The following is a 22843-nucleotide window of genomic DNA, read 5'->3' on the forward strand; positions in this document are numbered from 1 at the left end:
GTCGTTGGGGGTCGTTGGGGGCCCGCCGCGCACACGGTGTGCAGCAGGTCCAGGTGCCATTCTTTTGAGGCCAGCTGGTTATGCGGGCCCAGGGGCACAAGGGGGTGCTGTGGTTTTTAGAGCAGCGTAGTGGGGGGTGTGCCATGGGAAGGGCTAGCAAATCCAGCTGTAACTCCTTTTTCTTCTTTTTTCTTCTTCTGTAGAGTCCCGGAGGCAAGGAGCTGCTGGTTCAAGAGTCATTGGGCAGTCTGGCAACTAACATCTGCTTCCTGCTGCACAGAACTGGTAAGACTAAGTTTTGGTTTCTGTATACTTCCGGGGAGATGCTCCTGCAACTAAACTTGTACAAATTTGTTTCGCGCGGTTAGGTTTCACTTTCTTTGCAGGTGGCTCCTTCCCCTTCTTCCCATTTTTGCCCAAAAGTGATGCTTATGTTTTTTATGTTTACCTCGCACCCCCACTGCCCTCCACAGACTAAAAGTTGCCGAGCGGGACCACACAAGTGTGCCATTTCCCTTCGAAGGACCTCTGCCTACCTGTATGTTAACGCGCCATGTATGCAACTTTGCTTCAGAGTCCCATGCATTTCTAACCACGTTTACCCTATGCTTGCTTAACTTTCCACCCAACAACTGCAATGTCATTTTCCCCTATGGAACACATCTAGTAACAACAAATATATTTGTAGGTGAGTAACGCGAGTGTGCCACAAGCCAGAGATCTTTTGCATTCCAAGCGGCCAGCAAGCCACCACAACAAAAGCCCGATGGAAAAGTTTATGCAGCCTTTGAAGACTGTGAAGCACCGATCACATCTACCCACCCATATAACTGCAGCAGATCGGGCCAAAGAGTACAGCGCTGTGATGCATGCGGATGGTGGTGTGCTGTTTTGCTGTGTGTGCAATATGGCGGTGGATCACATCCGTAAACACACTGTTGATATGCATGTGAAGTCCCAAAAACACTTGAAGCGTTGTTCAGATGATCCAGACCCTCACTCTTCGCCAAAACGTGCCCGTCAGATGACTGTCAACGCACTTTTCACAAAGAGTACAGCTGCCGGTGCCTCAAACCAGGAAATTATAAGTGAGTGGGTCAATGTCTGCACAGCGCTGAACATTCCGCTGAGCAAAACCGACCACCCTGTGCTGCGCAAGTTTCTCCATGAGCGAGTGCGAAATGGTGGAGCAATACCTGGAAGTCATCATCTTCAAGAACGTTATCTCCCAGAGAGATATATAGTAGCAAAGAACGAGCTGAAAGAACACTTACAAGATCAGAAGATCAGTGTTATATTTGATGAAACACCTGATGTTGAAGGGCGGTGTGTATTGAATGTGTTATTTGCGGTTGTCTCTGCGCAGGGTGGCCGTAAGATCCACACCCACCTAGCGGACACAGTGTTCCTCTCACAGTGCAACCATGGGACTGTAGCGCAAGCAGTTGTGAAGGTGCTCACAGAGTACAACATAGCCTTTCAGGACGTTATTTCCTTTAACACTGACAATGCGGCATACATGCTCAAGACATACAACACTGTTTTGAGAAATCTGTACACAAACTCCATACATATCACCTGCTTGGCACACATAATGAACCTTATTGGAGAGTCATTTAGGAAGCCTTTTGTGGAGCTAAATGCTTTCCTCCTGTACTTCTCGCGCATCTTTTACATGGCCGGGAGCAGAAAGAGAAGGTACCTGCACCATCTTGCTGAGAACCATGGGATGAAACCACGGAGGGCACCTGACCCTTGCAGTACCCGGTGGAATTCTTGGTTTGCTGCTGTCCAGTACCATTGCAAGCATTTTGAGGCCTATGCTGGGTTTGTTGAATCTGAGATGCAACTCAGCAAGTCTCCCCCAGATTCCCTTGAAAATCTGCAAAGGATTTTGAACAGCGATGAAAGAAACTGCATAAAAGTGCAATTGGACATCGTGGCCGAAAAATGCCAAAACATTTTGCATCTGATGGACTTATTCCAGAGTCAGACACCAGTGACAATGAAGGTGTATGATTATTTGGAGGACCTTCACATAGACCTAACAAACAATTCAGTTCTCACTCTGGAGTCACTACAACCATTTCTGCAGACCACTGCAGGGGCTAAATTAACTCTGACACAGAAAAAAAAGATAACAGCTCAGCTCAATGAAGCTTTTGAAAATTCTCTGGAAAAGGCGGGCAAATACATGGGGGAGGCCCAACCGGGCATTGGGTTCTTGAAGCAAGTGCGCCTTTTCAATCCTGCACGACTCTGCATCCTGCCTAAGGACAAGAGTGCATATTCTGCCATCCCTGCTTTCAGCGAAGTCCCCGATCAGGAGCTTTGCCTCTACTTTGAACATGTAGGCCCAGAAGAAGTACAGGCATCTGTTTCTGGGGTGATTGACACTGACCTTTTTTGGTGTGGGATGGCTGACCGCATTCCAGTCCTTTCACAGCTTGCAGCTGTGTACAAGGACTGTGTGACCAGTTCTGCAGATGCTGAAAGGAGCAACAGCATCTGCAAAATTATTTTGTCAGCCAGACGACGGTCCCTCTCAGAGCAATCCATCCGGGCATTATTGTTCCTGCATTATAATCAGCAGCACAATATTGGGCTACATTTGGACTGCTCAGAAGAACTGCAAGATTAACACGACAAGCATACAGGTACCCTGGGCATTTATTCAGTAACAGGTTTATGTCCTATTTATAGTCTTGAAGACAAACAAAGTCTCTACATTGTAAATAAACCAAATATACATAGCTTCATGGTGTTAAATAACTCAAAAAACAAAGAGATCTGTGTTTGTTGTAGGATAAACTGCCAAATAAAACGCCGCTAAATTGCCGCTAAATTTCCATATTTGTGCCACTAAATTTCCATATTTGTGCCGCTAAATTTGCTAATCCATGTCGCTATATCCTGGGGGCTGAGTGCGTATGTGTGCAAGAGCATTTTGTACGGACTGTGCTGGATACCTATCGCACTTTGTGGCAGTGTGGAGGGAGTGTGTGCGAGTGGGAGTGATAGTGGGCAAATCGCCTGTGATTTACGACACTGGCTGGCAGTGCCGCTTTATATGTTAATTTCATGCCTAAAGCACAATACATTTGACATTCGGTTTACCCGCATGGCTCCGACTTGCAATGCTGCGAAAACGTGCTCTCATTTTGTGTATGTACAAAGTTTTGAATTATTGTGACCCGGGGTGTATCCTATAACCGTGGGGGACTGAATTATCAGTATTGCTAGGGTGGGCCTGGGGTGGACAGCGTGTTGACCTCCATAATGGTGCTCTCTCGCTATGGGGGTTAGATTAGGAATTGTCCCCAATGTGCATACTATTGACATCCTAACAATAAGAATGGGCCTAGTACTGTGAGTAATATTTTTCAAATGTGTTTTATACCCAAAAGTACCTGATGTTCATGTTATAATTATTGAATATATGTTTTGAATCCAAATGTTTTACATACATCCTGTATGAAGTCTGTTTTGTGACGCTCAGTGTATTTATTGCCAGTGACTGCCATGCCTTTACTTTACACATTGTGTTAAACCTGACTTCTTAGTGACAAGCTACCCAAGGATGAGCACAGATTATACAGTGCGTGCAATCACCCACCCTTGACGGGAGTGGTAGGTTCTGCCTGGCTGGGGGCATCCCTTTAGCCAACCAGAAAGTGCCTGTTCCAACAATGACCATTTATGTAGCTCACAAGGCAGAAAGAGTTGTATATTAACACTTGATAATTGGTGTTAACTATTCCAGAAGGGTGCAAGGTTAAGTTTAAAATCAACAAGGATTGAAACCTATCCCTTTAAGGTTACCGCAGTCATGTTTGAAACAGGTGCGAAGCCTAATGACCTATTTTTACTAAGGTTGGACAATGTGACCGACAGATTACATGAGGATCTGTGAAACAAACACAAAAACCAAATGATACATTTCGATTGAATTATTATTTATCGAATAAACGTCCATCATGGAGGCATCTTAGATCTAACAGTACAAACATTAATTTAAAGGAATATCAGGAGTAATAAATATTAAGAGACCTGACGTAGACACAACTCAAGGTATGAGAAATCAACAGCGTAAAATAGTTTTAGGCTCTTTTCTGAAATCACCATGATTCTGAAGACAGCGGAGATGAAAAAGGACATCAAACAAGAGTTTGGGACTGAGTATCTTACACAACTTGTATCATTGTGCCAGTGTTCAATCAGAGGAACTTCCATTCAGAGAAAAGTGCTGGGATACAGTGGTCTAAACAATTTGTGTAGCATGAACATTGCTCAAGAGTGGAAAGGTCATGCACATTGTAAATTTTATGCATGAGACAGAGGATTTGAAAGTGACCTTCTGTTTCACGACGACCCAAAGAAGAACGTCTCTTGACGTAGACATATGGTCAAACTTAGAGATCCTAGTAACATCCGAACTTATGCACACAGGATAATTGCAGAGCTTTGCAGTAACCCTCTAAATTATTGCATGATGATTAAATGCTGGGATCAGCACTTTCTATGCAGATCTCTTCAATCAGTGCTTTATGTACCAGAGCTTTCTTATAAGTATTATATCCTGAGACTTGTTGGATAGGCATACATTTGAGGGGAAAGTGCATGCGGTAACCCCAAAAGGGCTCTTAAAAGGGGCCTGCTTGCAGTGCTTAATTTGCAAAAGAATATGAACTGCACAATTCTTTTTCTTAGAAGCCAACCGCTGGTGCTGCCAAAGGACTTGCTCAATAGCTAAGGGCATATTTACTAACGTGATGTCGCTGCTCTGCGCTGCATGAAAGTGAAAGAGCAGGACAGTGCTATGGTGCAGTTGTGCTCTCTCCTAGTGCTGGCACATTTGTGGCTGCCTGGCACCAATGCAGGCACTCTTGCTTCATGGTGCATGGGTATCTGCATTGTGGTCAAAACAGTTTTTGTGCAGGAAGTTACCCACTCCTGCAAAAAAACTATCATTTAAATCTATTTCCTCTTTGTATGAGTGATGCAAAAAGACTAAGTAATGAGGATAAATAAAGATGTTTCTCCTCATTATGCCAGCCTCAGGTAGAGACATAATTTTGGCACAAACATATGTTTACAATTTTTTTTTTTGTTTTTTAATCGTCCTTATTGCCCAAGTTCACAAAAGATAATAATCCAAACACCGTGGTCTCCTTCGAGATAGCACCATCCGGTGATCTTTTGTTTTTAGACCCGGGGGGATCACTCTACACCTGCTTTCTATACCCAACCATAGGTAGCTAGTTTTTTTCTATCCGTCTCTAAAGCCACCTCCAGAGTAATCAAGCAATATGGTATAGAGGCCTAATCATTGGACTATTATATGAAGGATTATTCCCAGTTCTCATAGGGAAGCCAGAACTAATTTCTCTTATATTTACGTGCCCTATCTAACCGATTAATATATTTTATTGAAGCCAGCCATTCTATTTTATTTGGAGGAGTGGCTTTTACCCACTTTTTACATTTTCCCTTCGGGCAAGCAACATCAGATAAAATATCAGTTTTTTAGTATTCTTTAACAAGGATTCATGATCTTCTGGGATCCCAAAGAAAACAAAGGTTTTGCTTACCTGGAGTGTCTCTCCAAGTATTTAAAATATTGTATTACTCACATCCAACCAGAACCCTTGAATCACCGAGCGTTCCAAAACCATATGCATATCATCGCCTTTTTCTTTACCACATTTAGGACATCTCGGCGTATCGCCTTTCCCCAATTTTGATAATTTGTAAGGTGTCCAATAGACCCTGTGGAGACAAGAAAGGTGTTTCCACCTTTAAGTTGCGGCACGTACCGTGGAGTATAACATGTCACAATATACTTGCCATAAGTCTTTCATCTGCTCTCCTGGCAAGTTCTCTCCCCACCGTGCTGCTGGCAGATTAAAGTCTCCGTCTGATATCTACATTAACAGCCAGTACCAATTTGCCACCTCTTTTTTCCGTATTACGTCACTTGTTATGCGAGCTTCCAATTCATTAGACAGTCCCGCACCAATACCATCTGTAAGGCTCCAGCTCTTTATTTGGAGATATTTAAATCTTGACAGTCGAACGTGGGCTAGCTCTTGACCTTCTTCCCAAGAGATTAAGACTCCGTTTTCCATCAATTGACTCAAGGTTGATATTCTTGCTTCTTTTAATGGAAGGGCCAAACAGTCTTTGGACCACTCCGGTGATCCAGGAGAATCCCAATCAGGAGCCATTCCACTATAATAATTAAGTTTTAGTTCTCTCCTGATTTTATACCATGTGGTTGCAAAGCCCTGTAGGGTTTTCAGGCGCACTTTTTTAAAGTATCGTGGGTCTCCATATCTATACATAAAGCCATACTCTCCCCTTTTACATCACAGAGCATTGCTCTAAACATTTTCCCGATTTTGGAGCAATCTGGTGCACTAAATAAACATCTCCCTCCTTTTAATAGAAATACCCAGGCGTAGTAGGATAGATCAGGCAACCTTAAGCCCCCTTTATCATATTGTCGTCTCAACTTTTTCCTTTATATTCTTACTCCTTTAGAGGCCCAAATCTTTTTGAGCCAATCTTCCTAAAAGGCCATGGGGATATTCTGAAATAAAAAGGTAAGATTTGGAAGGATTGACATCTTTACAAGGTTAACTCTTCCGTAAATAGACAGAGGCAAATGAGACCGGCCAAGTAAAAGTTTCCCCACTTCCTTATTGATCCTCTGAAAGTTGGTTTCTGGTATTTGTTCTATTTTTTGGACAATTCTAATACCTAGGTATCTAATTTCATCTTTTACACAGCTAAGTGGAGCATTGATATTCCAAGTCATTATGACTGTTTTACTTTCATTTATCTCATATCCTGAGATCCGCCCAAACCGTGCCGCCAGATCGTATACAACTGATAATGCAGGAATAAGATCCGAAGTATATATCACCAGATCATCTGCATATAATCCCACTTTTTTCTCCCTACCTCGACTTTTGAAAGGTGTAATACTATCGTGTTTCCTTATTTTCTCTGCTAAGAGTTTAATATATTGGTTGAAAAGCAGGGGAGATAACGGACACCCTTGCCTTGTCACCCTATGGATGTTAAAAGCTTTTGATATGTTCCCAGTTACTAATATTTTAGCTGTTGGGATCTTGGTATAACCGGTTTATCGCCCTGCAGATCTTCTCCCCCAGATTGGATAGTCTTCAAATTTCCTGCAAGTAAGTCCAGTTTACGCGATCAAACGCCTTGGTCGCATCCACTGTGATGACCGTCAGTGGTAGTTTATATGCGGATGCTATATCTATAGCTCCAATGAAACTGTAGGTTAGATCTTCAATTCCTCTACCCCGCACAAATCCTTTTTGATCTTCATGAAGGAGCACTCCCACTACCCCATTTAATCTGTCTGCTAATATTTTCGAAAAAATCTTATAATCTGCATTAAGCAGCGAGATAGGCCTATGGGACTCACAACAATCTGGCGGTTTATCTGGTTTAGGTAAGTGATAGTAGCTTCATTCCAAGAGGGGGGATCTCTCAGCCACTTTTGAAAGCCTCTGAAAACAGCCTAACAAGAACTGGAACTATATATTTCCCTAGCTTTTTAAATATCTCAACCGGAAGACCGTCTGGACCTTCCACCTTACTCGTTTTCCCTGCGTTGATGGCATTTCCAATTTCCTGTTCGGTTATTGGACTGTCAATCGCTTTTTTTTGGGACTCAGAGACTTTACGGGGGGTTCTTGGCCTAGCCACTCTTCCACCTCCTCTCTCGTCATTCTTAAATCTTCTGAGTACACTTCCCCAAAATACTTTAGTAACGTTTCCTCTGTACTATCCCCTGCTCTAATTGGACAACCTGCCCCTCCATATTTTATTTCTTTTATAAAATTTCTTGCCTGGTCGCTTTTAACCTTCTATGCAAGTAACTTGCCACAGCCTTCTCCATAATTAAAGTGGGCCAATTTACTTGCTTGCCACCTTTGTTGTAGTCTTCCTTCCACTACTCCAAAACGGTCCATTTTAAAAGTCTGAATAGATGTTTGACCCAGCCCATGTTCTATCTCATTACTTTGTAGTTGTTGTTCTAACCTCTGAATTTTATTTTCAATGTTCGCGATCTCATTCCTTCGTTGTTTATTTTTGTAGGATTGAATTGATATTATTTTACCCCTTAAAAAGGCTTTATAGGTATCCCACACTATCCCAATCAGTGCACTGTCTAAATTGTTTTAAAAAAATTCTTGGGATTACAGCCCAAGTTTATCTATCATTTCGCATCAGACAGTACAGTGTGATCCTTAGTCCTTTTCCTTTGTATTGTAATGTTTGGAGGGATCAAAAGTATGGCTATGGCCGAATGATCTGACATATGTGATCCCACATGATTGGCATCTTTAACCTTATCTTTTATATTTTGATTTACTAAAAATAGATCTATTCTGGATTGATGTCCGTATTTTTTATTATTAAAAGTGAAACTCTTTAGAGATCCCTTCCTTACCCTCCAAATATCACACCAACCTAAACTCTTTATCGAATGTATTATCAGAGATCTTGAATTTGTTATGCACAATGCTTCTACTTTTAGTGGAACGATCTAAACTCCCATCCAAAACCACATTAAAGTCTCCTGCCATAAAAACAGGGTCAGGGAATGTTTACAAGTCTTTGTAAATACGGGTTTTTGTCAATATTAATGGGTTTATGCATGGTAATGCAAACGTAACTCCTACATGTTGAAGGGTAATGCATGCCAGAACAATGCACTGCTTCGTATTACATTTTTTATCACACAGTCACACAGATCAGTATTTGCGTGGCTTCGTAAATCCCAAAAGAGATTACGCATAGGGCTGTTCCAAAAAAGTGATGCAGCAATGATGCATAATTTTAGCAATTCTGGGTCAAAGGCTGTCTAGTCTTGATTCCACCTCATCCCACTTTCATTCACCACAATAGACTTTCTACTCCTTTCTCTCACTCTTGCAGGTCATTTTTCATCCCTGCGTTCCTCCTTTGTCATTATTTTTCTGTCTTTCTCTTCCTCCTTCTTTAGTCAGTCAGTCAGTCAAAATACTTTATTTCGAATTTAGAATATAAAATCATAAAAAGTCACAGACGGCACAGGTTTAAATATACATCCAAGATAAAAAAAATCAAGTCCCATCGTAATGTTTAACAATCCATATCCATTCTAGATTTCAAAGTGGATTTTAAAAAACGGACAATAAAATATGTACAGTCCATGTTCAGTAATTGTAAAAACATTAAAGCAGGTTTAACTTGAATAAAATTCATTTTCTTTAGAATTGGAATCAGGAAGGTTTTTCTTGGGACTGAATAAAAAGTACAAAAAAACAAAAAATGTTCTATATTTTGCGGCGATTGCCCGTTACAGTCACATACTGGTAACAACTGACCTCTGGTTCCCCCTTTTGGTCTAGCCAATAAAAAATGAAATGTGTTACATCTGAACCTGGTTAACAAGAATTTTTCATGTGAGGTAAGAGTGGACAATAGGTAGGGATGTATGATATTACAACACAGGTTTTTACCACGCGTGCAGTTGCATCGCATGCGTTACAACGCATGCGATGTTACAACGCTATGCCATTAGAACTCAAGTCTTTACATCGACTTGCGCTAGATGGCGTGCTAACATTAAAAAAGTGTAATTTACTATTCCAACTCCAGTCCACTTAACAGTAGGGAAGGTGTTGGGATAGTAAACTACACTATTTGTAATGTTAGCACGCCATCTAGCGCAAGTCGATGTACAGACTTGAGTTCTAATGGCATAGCGTTGTAACATCGCATGCGTTGTAACGCATGCGATGTAACTGCACAGCGTGGTAATAACCGCGTTGTAATGGCTGTTCCCCATATGTAGGGCTCAGCAGTGGGGGTCGTGATTAATAGAACATAAGTCCGGACACTTGGTTTCATGAGCTCGATCCCCTCCCTTTCCTGCCTCCTATGATTCAGGAAAGCGATTTTAAATAATGGGATTTCATTCTTAAGGATTTCTTCAGGATTGATAAATAAGGAACCCCTTCCCAATAGGTCAAATCCCTTTTTAATATAATTAAACCAGGGGATTCGTGCCATGTTCTCTAATGCCAAGCAGTCCTTAAGTATAGCTTGGGTCAGGGGAATGTCCGGGTTAAGCCAGCACTGTAGCCAAAAGAGCATGGGGCGCAGTGATAATTGGTCAGCTATGTAAGGTACTCCCAATTCTTCATGAGCCACCAGGTTCGGAGTACTTTGCGGGACACATAATAATCTTTTTAGAAACTTATTTTCCTCGACCTGTAAAGGTTTAGTTACACCGCGTCCCCACAGCTCACTACCATAGGTTGCTATGGCGACACTCTTGGCACTGTAGACCTGAAGCATGGCCCCCGTCAGTTTCTTCCCCAGTTTTGAAGCAAAATTAAAGATTGCAGCATTTGCCCTGGCCATCTCCCCCTTTTTTTTGAGTATCGCAACCTCCCACTTTAGCTTATCATCAAAAAGAACTCCTAGATATGAGAACACCTTGGTACTGGGAATTATGTCACCCCCTGTTTTAAACTGGAATGCCTTTCTGGTACACTTACCGAGTCTCATATTGAAAGACTTGGTGCTGTTAATCTTTAAGTCTAGATTTTTCATAAACTCGTAAAATGAGATTAACAGGGTTTGAAGCCCTAATTCAGTCCTAGCTATTAGTACAGCATCATCCGCGTATAGCAAAACGGGAATACCCCGTTTATCTATACGCGGGAAATCTGCACCTGTCTCTATCAGGGTGCTCTTAAGATCGTTTATATAAAAATTAAATAAAAAAGGAGCCATGATACAGCCCTGCCTTACACCTTTCTTAATTGGAAAATCATTTGTTACTTTCAGGTCCTTACTGTACCTAACATTTGCCCGGGTTGAGGAATGTAAATCCCGTAAGAAGTATATCAGCCCCCTATCTACCCCTCTCGCCTCCATGGACTGCCAAAGTTTAGATCTGTTGACACAATCAAACGCCGATGATAGGTCCATGAAGGCGAGATGTATTGAACCGGGGTACACCACGGTGTATTTGTTGAGCAGCAGATACAAATTGAGGCACTGGGTGGTGGTCGAACGCCCTTGATGAAAACCGTACTGACAGTCTGATAACAACTTATTATTGTCTGCCCAGTCCTTCAATCTGTTTAAAATAGCTCGCCCCATTACCTCCACAACCGAATCAATAAGTGATATCGGTCTATAGCAACTAGTATCACTTCTGTTGCCCTTCTTAAATACGGGCACTATTGTTGACAATGCCCAAGAAGTCGGGCACCCTTCTATCGTGGCCGCATTAAAAACAGGGTGGAGGATAGATGCCCAGAAACTAGGGTCTGATTTAACTAGATCTGGTGGGATCCCGTCAGGGCCAGGGGCTTTGTTACTAGTCAAACCCAAGATTCCATCTAGGATCTCGGGTTGGGTAAAAGTTATGGCTGATATATCCCCATGACTTAATAACTCATTACTAGGCTCAGCCGGGCTATCAAACATTAGTTTAAAGTGATGAACCCAGTCCCCTTCCCCTATATGTGCCACCAGGCCATCTCCCCCCTCCTGGTGGAACAAGGGACCATTAACAACTTTCCAGAATCTAGCGCTATCTTTCAAGGTACTGCTGTCTATTAGTTCCTCCCAGGCTTTGTCCTTTAACAGAGCCTTGCGAGTTGCAAGGGCATTCCTATACTCCCTTCTCAGGGAACGCACTACAATCGGGTTTCTAGGGTTTTTAGCCAGTGCTTCTCTTAACCGTTTTGCGGCTTTGGTACAGTTGGTATCAAACCATTTGGGACCCAAGGTAATTCTATGTCCTGATTTTCCTGTCAGTAACTCACTTATTTTTCCGGACATATTAGAGAATGCGTCCAGGACACTACTTGCAGTTGCTCCATCAGTAGTGCAGGTAACTATTTCTCCCGCACAGTAGGCCTTTACATTGTTATTAAAGGCAACAGGTGATATATGAGACCACCTTAGCCTCCTCTTACCATCTGTGGTACTTAGTGAGCCTGTTACTGGAATATTGCAAGTAAGATCAGTCAACATACCACCGAGGTGAGCTGACAGCGGGTTATGGTCATTATGTTCATTGGTTGTGATGGTAAATCCCCCTAAGAGAGGGGCTAGAGATGCCGAAATAAGAATATAATCAATAAAGGTACCCCTCCCCTTGCCTTTGAACGTTGGAATCGAGAATATTGTAGCAGGGCTCATATAAGACATAGCCACCCCCATGTCGTTATCACTCAGCAGATTGTTAAGTTCCTCTCCTTGCGTCGTGTGTTCAAAATGTAAGCCTGTCAAGCGCGGACAACCTAAGTTGGCTAGACAGGTGGTGTTAGGGTTACCACAGGGATGGATGTTAAAGTCCCCCATTATTATCAAACTATGTAGTTTGTTGGCCATATGTTTTCTTATAAAATTAACCAATGTCTTGATATTACCACCTTCCTCTTGGGTAGTCGGGGAGTTATAAAAATTTATTAAACCCCATTCAGACCCCCCCCCTCCTTAATGTCATCGCCAAGATTCCTGGATGTGAATGGGGAATCATACGGGCATCACATTTAATATCAAGTGAGATATAGGTTACCAACCCTCCCTTGGGCCTGCCACTAACCGAGGGGGAGGCCGGGACAGAAAAAACCTTATAACCATCCAAATAATGATTACAGTCCAAAGCCCACGTTTCCTGTAAGCTAATGATCTTGAACTGACTGACAAAAGCAAGCCATAGTGGATCATTGCTTTTCCTGGCCAGCCCTGCGATATTCCATGATAAAATATTGTTACTAGGAATTGGCGAACTGTCTGTTACTGCCTCTTTAATAGGGTCCTGTGAAGAGGTGTGTGGACTTGTTCCGCTTATTGTCTGAGGGTTTAGTCAGTCACACTCTTCTATGTCAGATAAAGGTAAGAATCTGTTTCTTAATTCTAATCTTGGGATAAGATGAGCACTGACCATATCCCTGGGAGGGTGAGAATGGGGAGGGATTCGATGTTGGAAATTCTGTTCCATAGAGTCCCTTGTATGTGTGTACACTCTACGGCAGGTATCAAACCTGTACCTACGGGGGTCTTGAGTATAAAAATAGCCCAGGGGTAAAATAACTATGTTAGAGCTGGGTCCCAGATAACGCTTTTGGGTCTCCTGCAGTATCTTCTCAGCGGAACACGGGTTGTCAAAGTTTACAACTATACAGTCACCTTGACACGATTTTGCCCTGTTACCAATCCAGCTAACTCTACGAGCCATTATTATATATCTGATAACATCGTGACCCATATATATATTGTTGGTAAACCATTGGTTTAATTTGTTTTTAAGTTGATCAAAATCCTCTGTAGCCCCTTCCTTTAGTTGGAGAACATTACCCAGAATTAATGTGTATGGAGTAGGCTCCTTTGGTAAATCAATTGTCTGGGTTCCCTGGCGGTGTTGAACGTGCACATCCCCCTCCCGAGTTCTCCCTGCTTTGTCCATAATACTGTTAGGTTTTCTAGCTTCTGGGGGCCCCAAAGAGGGTGTAGTGTCAAAAGGTGAATTGGGATGAGAAACTAAATTAACAGGAGCCTCTCTGGGTTTGCATATGTCAACATTATGTACCCCATTCTGATCCTTCTTAGAGAGCCTGGGAGTGCCATGTGTTAGCGCTTCCGCTATATTGTTAGTCTGATTGGCTGGTCTGACAATAGTTGTACAACCACAGCTCCCCTCTAGTAGTGATAACCTATCTTCTATATTGTTAAGCTTCTTCGAAATTGGGTCCAGTAGCTTTATTAACATGGTTTCTAGGTTTACCAAGCTACATTCCTTCATCTGGCCCGTGGGCGGGTCACACTTAGATGCTTGTTTTCCCAAGGGACTGGTTTCAAGTTCAATTATCTCTGAGCTCTGTTCGTTGCATGTTGTCCCATCCGTTCTACTCTGTACACCCACTTGCTTGTTTTCCCGACGTCCCTTCGATGTAATGATGTTAGCTTTTACTGTTTTAGCTTTGACCTGTTTCCCCCTGGTCTTCATACCATTATTCTCTATCGTGGGTTCCTTTGAGGGAGAGATAACTTTCTCTTTGGAAGGCTGGGATGTCGATGTATTAACAGGGGAATCTTCTACGACACTGGGTTGCAATAAGGGGAGGAATTCAGGGGTTAGGGATAGCCTAGAGATTGAACTTTGAAGGTCCAAGGAGAGTCTACGTTCTGTTTCATTTATTTCCTGAGTTAAAACCGTGTTGGCTCTGGTAATGAAAGCATCCAGTGTACCTGCCACCCTGTTCCCCAATTTAGCCTTGGCCTTATTCATGATTTGCAGTTAAAAACCGTAAATAATTTCAACAATAATACACTTATAATTACGAAATGCCGACCTTCCCGCCTGAACAGACAGATTGGCAATAGACAGGGGCAGCCCGGTGTTATACGGTGATCAATACAGACAGTACCTTTGCTCTCCTGTGTCCACACCAGAGTCCTTTGTTGAAAAGGGGGGCCAAATAACGTGGCCCAGCCCAGCCTATTCCGGGCTATGACGGGCAAGGACGGGCCCGCCCTTGGCCCGGGCGCTGCCCGCACGCGTCCCTCGCACGTCCCGCGCTGTGGGAGGCGTGCAGCGTAGATGTAGGCAGGTGACGCCTGCCACTGACGTCACCTGCTAGCGCCAGTCAAGGGAGCCTGGGAGTCGTAGTTCGTGATGCAGCCGTTGCCCTCACGGCGGACCTGAAGGTCTTTAGTCCGGTAAGTGCTCCCTGTCTGAGAGCCCTTCTGAGTTATGGTGCTGAGATGCCGTTGCCCTCACGGCGCCAGGGAGGTATCAAGGCTGGAGCCCCCTTCAAACGCGTCCCGCGCTGCGGGAAGCGTGCAGCGTAGATGTAGGCAGGTGACGCCTGCCACTGACGTCTCCTGCTAGCGCCAGTCAAGGGAGCCTGGGAGTCGTAGTTCGTGATGCAGCCGTTGCCCTCACGGCGGACCTGAAGGTCTTTAGTCCGGTAAGTGCTCCCTATCTGAGAGCCCTTCTGAGTTATGGTGCTGAGATGCCGTTGCCCTCACGGCGCCAGGGAGGTATCAAGGCTGGAGCCCCCTTCAAACGCGTCCCCCTAGGCCTAGGTCCACATTGGTCGCATTACAGATTGACGACGGCACAGAGGGACCATCGGCCCTTAGCGAAGGGTGACAATGGACAGCGCCAGCAAGGCCACGGAGCAGAGTTTCAGCGGGTGGGCAGGACCCTGAGGCGTGGGCGGAGGTTCAGGAAGGAGGGGCAGAGCAGCCCATACACACCTGAAAGGGTGTGCCAACGGGGAGGCACTGAGTCACTGCTTGTTCTCCTTCTTTCCCCATTTACTGCCTTTCTCGCACTCTTGTTCTGGGTGAAAGTTTATTGATGAAAAATAAATCCCAGTCCCCAAAAACGAGTGTCAGTGGGCCCCAACTGCAACCATGAGCTCAAATTAAGCGCTGCCTGTTTTTGCCCAATAAAGTAATCCAGAAGAACAGTTTTGTTATACTAGCAAATGCTATGTGACAAAACATTTTAATCCATGCTATTTGGTGGTATGTAGCACAGTGTGTTGTGCAAACACATTTTCACACAAAATAAATTGTGGGGAAGTTAGGAGGAATGGCTCAGAGCAAGGTGCACTCACACTAGCTACACCCATGTTGAGCCCCTATACAAATTAAAATTCTAAGATTGACAAACAAGCATAAATATACTTTAGAATACTAAAGGATATTGAGGCACTGCATACAAATTACAATTCTAAGATTGACAAACAAACATGAACATACTTTAAATAGAACACAAAAGAATATTGAGGCACCGCATACAAAGTATAAATCTAAGTTTGACAACTAAGCATAAATAAATGAGCCAATTAGTCCTTGCGTTCACAGTTCGATCAAATATATTTTCTTGCACGAAGATGTTTACGTTCATAAAGTTTAGATACATAATATGTAACAAGAGTAATATACTACCATCATATCCAATGAAATTCACAAACAGCCAAATCATGTTTACAGTTATCAATTGCTTTGTCGAGGCTTCTCATACACCTTAGGTCCAGTAATATATTGAAAGAGTCTACCAGTTCCAGATTTCATGCCCTTGTTGTTACACTACAATATGAGGTCACTGATTCTCCTCATTGTTTACAGAAAAAGAATAAATGGTGGTGGCTCGCCCATTATGGAGTGTGGGAATTGACCTCCCACCTTTTCCCACAATTGTGATAGTCTGAAGTTCTTCAGACTCTCATACTGGCAGGATAAAAAGCATACACATACTGCAGATGTCTTTGCAGGCTAGTAGAACTCCATCAGGCTGTCACATGCAATTTGTGTATTTAAAGCAAAGACAGGTAGTGCTCTCTTTGACAAGAAGTGGGCCTTCAAGCAGGCTTCACAGCCCTCAAAATCAAACACTACTTGATGACACTCTTGCTCATGGCTAGGCCCAGCACTACACTTACTGTGCAATCGATAGCACACTGCAAATGTGACTCCACAGACCTTGTAATGCAGAAACTTCAACCAGAAAGCAGCTGTGTGCCTGCCTGGGGGTTCATGCAGCATTGACAGAAGTTCTGGATTTAAAGCTGATGAGGATCCAACGAGGGACCTTTTCGGGCAGCAGAGGGTAAGCAAAAAAAGTGCTCTGAAATGTGTCTGTGTGTGGTTGACTGTGTGTGTAAAAGTGTGTGTGTAAGAAAGAGTGTGTGAAATGCATGTGCGTATGAAAGTGTGAGCAAGTGTGCTGGCCGGCTCCTTTCATTGGTTTATATTGGTGGTAAGCATATTGGGCATAGTTGATAGTGATAGCTGACATTTTGTGACCATCCATGGCAGAATGATGCCCTCCTGGCCCTGGCATATTGGTAGCCATTCCTAGCATTTTGGGGCTACCCACAGCATGTTGCTGTAGAGTCTTAATATTCTGGGGCCAAAGGCTGGCTGTGACATCTTGGTTGTTTTTGGCATATTCGGCCCTTCCATGACGGTTCCTTGAGACTCCATTGAAATACAGCAGACTCTGGTGTAATAATGGTAATTCCTGGCTTATTGGGAGCAGCTGTGTCATGAGAAGGTGACAGGCAGGCATGGAAGGCATACTTTATCTATGTGTGGCAGTAGTACATGTTGGTATTTGATGGACATGAAAAAAAGATGTTTAGGCACTGAATGTGCATTCATTTGTAAAAATAAATAGGTGGTATCCCAGGAATTTTTTTCATGAAAGTGATAAGTTTTTGTTTGGAGAAACCACGTCTTTTTTAAAAAAAAGTGGGGAGTTGCTACCAAATATGTTTTTTATTTATATGCTGATAAGCTGATGTTCGTGGGCTTTTTTAGTTGTATTTTTAATTATACATATAAAGCAGATTTTAGTGATGATTGTAGATTGATGCTAAGGAAAATCATAGGTCATATAAAAGTTAATTTCTTGTATTACCCATTTCACTTATGGATTTTTAGGCTATGTTTAGGGACATTGTGCTAAAATGCAATATTTTACCACTACTTTCTTAAACGTATTTTAGGGCAGGCAAACCTGCAACACTTCTGGGAGGGTCAGGCTTAGTTTCACACCATGGGTGTACTGGAATATTTATGACTGTCCCTTCAAAACCTTTTCTTTTTAGCAAGTTTAGGAGAAAATGTGTTGTAAAATGCATTATGTGATCCCATTTCCCAAATGATCCCAAACTGCCGTCAAGAGAACTGAACTCTCTTACTCCTATAAATACAGTGCAGTTGTTGCACCCCATCACTTTTAAACATCAACAGCCACCACTAAGAAGGAACAGGAGTACAGAGCTTCAGCTGCGGCCCATTCATATCAATCTGAACCCATAGTTAGGTGCCCTGTTAGAAAGTGAGGATAGGACTTCTCCAGGAAAAGTTTTTAAATGTCAAAGCGTTTTAACGTCATATCATTAAAGTGGAATGGAAGCAGTGCAAGTATGAGACAAGATTATATGTGCATTAAAAGGAAGTAGCTAGAACATAAAATGCCCCCCATGTTAAACCACATTTCAAATAGCTCTGAGTAAGCAGGAGAGTTGTTGGGGAGTTTGCACCTCCAGAGAGAACTTTGAAATTCTTAAATTTTCTTATTTTTCCTAATCCTTCTTTCATTCTTTTGTCCTTCCCACTCTCCATTTTTCTTTCTCTTTTCACCTTGCTTTTCTCCCTTCTTTCCATCCTTTATGTACTTTTATCATCTATCCTTCTTTCTGCCTTTGTCATCCGTTCATTGATCCTCCTTTCCGTCTGTCTTCTTATCCATCCTTACTTCTGTTCACCAATCTTTGTCTTTTCCTTCCATCCTTTTTCATGCATTATCCATCATCTTTCTTTCCATCCATCTACCATCCATCCATTTTACCTTCCTTGTTTCCTACCATCCATCATTCTATCCTTGCTCTGCATCCATTTATCCTTCTTTCTATCCATCGATCTATCTTGCTATCCAACTCTTTGCTATTCTCCTCTCCATCCTTTCATCTATCCATCCAGCCATCCTCTCTTCATCCACTCTTCTCTCCATACATGCCTCCATCCAACCAATTCTGCCTCCAGTCTCGTCTCCATCCATCTCTGCATTCATCCATCTATCCACTCTCCATCCCTCCCTGTCTCACTTCGAGTGCAAGAGGTTGTATGAATGAGCTTCTTGGAGACCAGACTCTCTGATCAAAGTCAAAGGAACTTTAAACAACAACTTAAATGTTGCACGTAACACAGAACTGCCCAGTGACACCCACCCCGCTAAAGCTGCTAAAGTCGGGAGGTTAATAACACGTGTATGTGCATGATTAAACAGACAGACTGTGGTTGTGGTACAACAGTAACACAATACCTGAAGAACACACCATCATGCTACAATAACTTTACACAGTGCTACAATAACAGCACAGTAATACAACAGCACAAAACAACAACAAAACAGCACACGGCAGCACAATATATTGTCACTATACAAAGAGGAACACAACACCATAACAACAAAAATGAACACAGCACTGACACAACAGAACAAACAGCAAACACAACAATATAATTGTAACACAACCTAATGTCAAAATAGCACAAGGCAGTAACAAGAGCACAATACAAGAGCAGCAAAGCACACCAAAACAGCACAATACAATCTAAACATAAAACAACACATGGAGAAGACAACACAGCAGCACAGCAAAAACACAAGATAACAACACGATACAAATCGCTTCAACACCCCAGCAAAAAGAGCACTCCAATAAAGGTATTACATAGCAACAAAATATCAGCACACTATACATACAAAAGGCCAACACAACATTGAACAACACAACCCAAACAACAGAAACAACACATTAAGACAACACTACACCAATCAAAGGACAGCATACAACTCACCAATACAACATAATAAGTTAGCACAAAAGAACAATGCAAACTTAAACACAAAACACCATAAGGCAACTCGAGAGCACAACAAAACACATCAAACCAAACACAGCACCACACCAAAAGAAAAACAAAGCACATTAACCCTTTCGATGCTTGTGACGGAGCGGTTCCGTCATGCGCGTCGGTCGCGCTGTGCGCATGACGGAACCGCTCCGTCACGGCCCCGCCCGCGCAAGAACCCTTCAGCACAGCGCGGTAATCCGCGCCGCGCTGAAGGGGTTAAAACACAGCATAAAACTACACCAACACAAGACATCATCATAAAACAACCATAACATGAAGCAGTGGGGTTTGTACTAGTGTAGCCTGTTGTGTTGATGTGTTGTGTGGTGTTATATCATTATTTGGTATTGTGTTTACTTGTGTATTATTGCTTGTGGTGTGTTGTTGCTATTTGAGTTGCCTTGTCTTTTGTGCTGTATAGTTATTCTGTTGTTTTTGTTATGCTGTTCTGTGGTTTAGTGGTTGTGGTTTTTTAGGTCTCGCCTGGGGAACGCAGCGCGAAAGCGCTGTCGCCAGCGAGATCTATTGTTGCTGACTTGCCTCGGAAGTGGGACAGGAGATGGGCAAGCGCAGGGCGATTGGAGCCTGTGTACGCGCACGTACAGCCACGCGGTGTGTACATCTACTGTCCCCCTTCCGTCCTCGCAAGCCTCATGCAATTTCAGGTTTTTTTTTAATGCGGAGTGAGACAGTTGCACACAGGGAATACAAACAGTGTTTAAACACATGGTAATGACACTGCACTGCCTCGTCCCTTCTCTGTTTATCGCATGGCAGTGATGTCACACCCTGCGCATGAAAGTTAAGCTCGCATTGCGCTGTGCGCTAGAAAGTTGGGTATTGCACACGGTTCTATGTTTAGCAGTGTCGCGTCTCTCAAACTCACAGCCTGGTGAGGCGCTTTGCTTCAGTGCACTGAGTCGGAGAAGCGCGGCGCTCGCAGGCACGGCAGTGCCGTCACTCTCCCGCCTTGGTCGCCTCCTGGTAGCTCTTCTCGGGCAGGCAGGCTCCTCGTGTTGTAAATTGGCAGCGATTGGCTTAGCATTAGCAGAATCCATCTTGTATTTAGAGGCTATCTTGTCCATTTTGCGGAATCCATTTTGTATTTCTGACAGCCATTTTGTTTGCCATGTGCTCACCATGTGCTTTGTCCTCCCTCAGTGTTGACTGCTCTTGTAATCTGCCTAGAAACGAACTATATTTAGCATTTTCCACCTTTGCACATGCCCAGTGAGTTTTCTATATGACCTTATATGTACATAAAATCTTCTGCTGTACTTGTACCACCATCTTTCAAGCCCCTGTGTGGGTATAAAAGGACCATGCTCCTTCTGTTTGGTGTGCTACTTCATTCAATACCGAAGGGTGCTGTGTGAATGTAGTTCCACCTCATGAGGTTTATTAAACTTTGTATTTTCTATTCCAGTTTCTGTGCCAACTTCTTCCTATTGGTCTGAGGACTCTGTGCAGAGAAGGGCGAACCCTTTGCACTGGTAGGCCTAGCTGAGGTCAACTTCTACAAATTGGCACCCAACCAGTGGGGCTCATCGGCGACTCGGATGCCCAAAGGATTGGTCGGGACGAAGGATTGGAATCTCGCTCTGGACGCGATCGCTGCCCGATGAGACCCGAGTCTTGGCAACCACGGCGTTTTTCCTTTCTTTCTGATCTGACCATCCAGGTGGTGCCGGTCCTCGACTGAGACCTCTTCTGTTGATTCGCCGTGCAGTGACCATTTGGTAAATTTTAGAACTTGGCAGTTGGAACCTGGACACCAAGTGATTGGTAAGTGTCATTCTGCGGCGCTTGCTGTTGGTTTTTATGCCTGGGATTGGTAAGGTAGTTTAGTAACACTTACTGCGGCTTTTGTATTTTGGAATTTGTGTTGGCCAACTTAGGTTTCTATGTGATTCATATATATATATAAATTGCAATTTATATAGGCAGGTAATGAGGAGAATTTTCTCTATCTGAATTGATTTGAACGGCACATCGTACTAAAGGTACCTTAAGTGCTACTTTGATTATAATACTGCATATTCTGCACTATTTTTGGCATGCCTGTTTTTAGCACACTTCGTAGGATGTGTTGCTTTTGTAGTGGTACCAATTTGAGACTCGATGAAGCACAACCGGCCCCCCCCGGAGGGGACGCCTAATAGGGATATGTATATTAAGCATAGTCTTTCTTCTATAATGTACAGCACATTATGGAATAAATACACTCGTAAGGATCCTGAGTTGCGTTGGCCTATGTATGGGTCATTTGATTTACGAAAGATTGAGTATGTGAAAAAATGTCTGTGTAAGCGAAAGACTAGGCAAGATATGTTTGATTGTGTACGAATGTGGGAGAAAGAAGTGCATGAACGAATGAAGCGTGAGCAAGCCTTGATTGAAAAAGAACAGCGAAAGAACATTTATGTGAAAGCATTAGAGCTGTAGAACAAAGAAATAAAAGAGTTAAAAGAGAGAGAAGATAGGGAGCTCAATTTACAGGTAACTGGCCAATACGCTGTTCGGCGGCCCCTTTACCCTATACTTAATAAACCACAAGATGATTCCTTATTATTAGATCGTCCTCCACCTCCGTATACTGTTCCTTCTGCCCCTCATGAGTCAGATGAGGACTCTAGTTCGGAGGAACACAAGGCACGAGAAACTCGTTCTATGTTGACCGCTGCGCGTTCGACCCAGCTTAGATCTGCTGCGCGTAAAGCAGTTCGTAGCATTGCCCCCGCCTCTGAACTTCTAGATAGTATGAAAGGGTGGCAGGAAAGGGAGCAGCTGTATTTTACTGAGGTGTTTGCCGCAGAGGTCCTTGAGCTGTTTAGGAAATATTCTGAGGAGTTAGAGCCCGACGATGTAGCAGTTAATTGTAAGCAAATGCGTGATGGTCTTTTTGTTTTCCCCCAGGTGAATGATACAATCAGGCGTTTGGTTAAACTGCGTGTTGATGCAGTCAGTTTGCAATAGGAGAAAAAGGCTGCAGACGTAGCTGCACAGACATCTCAGAAAGGCGTGGCACAAGCTTCTATCTCCTGAACAGATAAGACTATGATAGTTCATGCGAAACCTATGCGGGAGGCCGCACCTTTGTATGTCCCTCCTAAAGGACAACGTACAAGTGATGATAAGGCCTCTATCGATGCAAAGGGTTATTTTATTTATAATTGGGTTTACACTCCTTGGAATAGGACAGATGTCATGGCACTTAAAACTGCATTGCCTGATCCGCGGAAAAATCCAGCCGCTTTTTATGAGGAAGTTGAGGGTGCTATTAGCTCTAAGTACTATGACTTTGCCTGATATTGATTTATTTTTCGGCTTGATATTACCGCCTGATATG

At 43.2% G+C, this 22843-nt stretch overlaps 2 long non-coding RNA genes across 2 annotated transcripts in view; one reads left to right on the plus strand and one right to left on the minus strand.

The window, feature by feature from the left end:
* Positions 1-14905, minus strand: part of LOC146871714 (uncharacterized) — a 490791-nt gene extending 475886 nt beyond the window's left edge. The window contains exon 1 of the long non-coding RNA XR_014981044.1: positions 14481-14905. This is a non-coding gene — a long non-coding RNA (uncharacterized LOC146871714). The remainder of the gene's footprint in view (positions 1-14480) is intronic.
* A 64-nt stretch (positions 14906-14969) lies between these two features.
* Positions 14970-22843, plus strand: part of LOC146871716 (uncharacterized) — a 100432-nt gene continuing 92558 nt past the window's right edge. The window contains exon 1 of the long non-coding RNA XR_014981043.1: positions 14970-16675. This is a non-coding gene — a long non-coding RNA (uncharacterized LOC146871716). The remainder of the gene's footprint in view (positions 16676-22843) is intronic.

Source organism: Triturus cristatus, chromosome 1_1 (genome assembly GCF_964204655.1).
Source record: "Triturus cristatus chromosome 1_1, aTriCri1.1, whole genome shotgun sequence".
Lineage (NCBI taxonomy): Eukaryota > Metazoa > Chordata > Amphibia > Caudata > Salamandridae > Triturus > Triturus cristatus.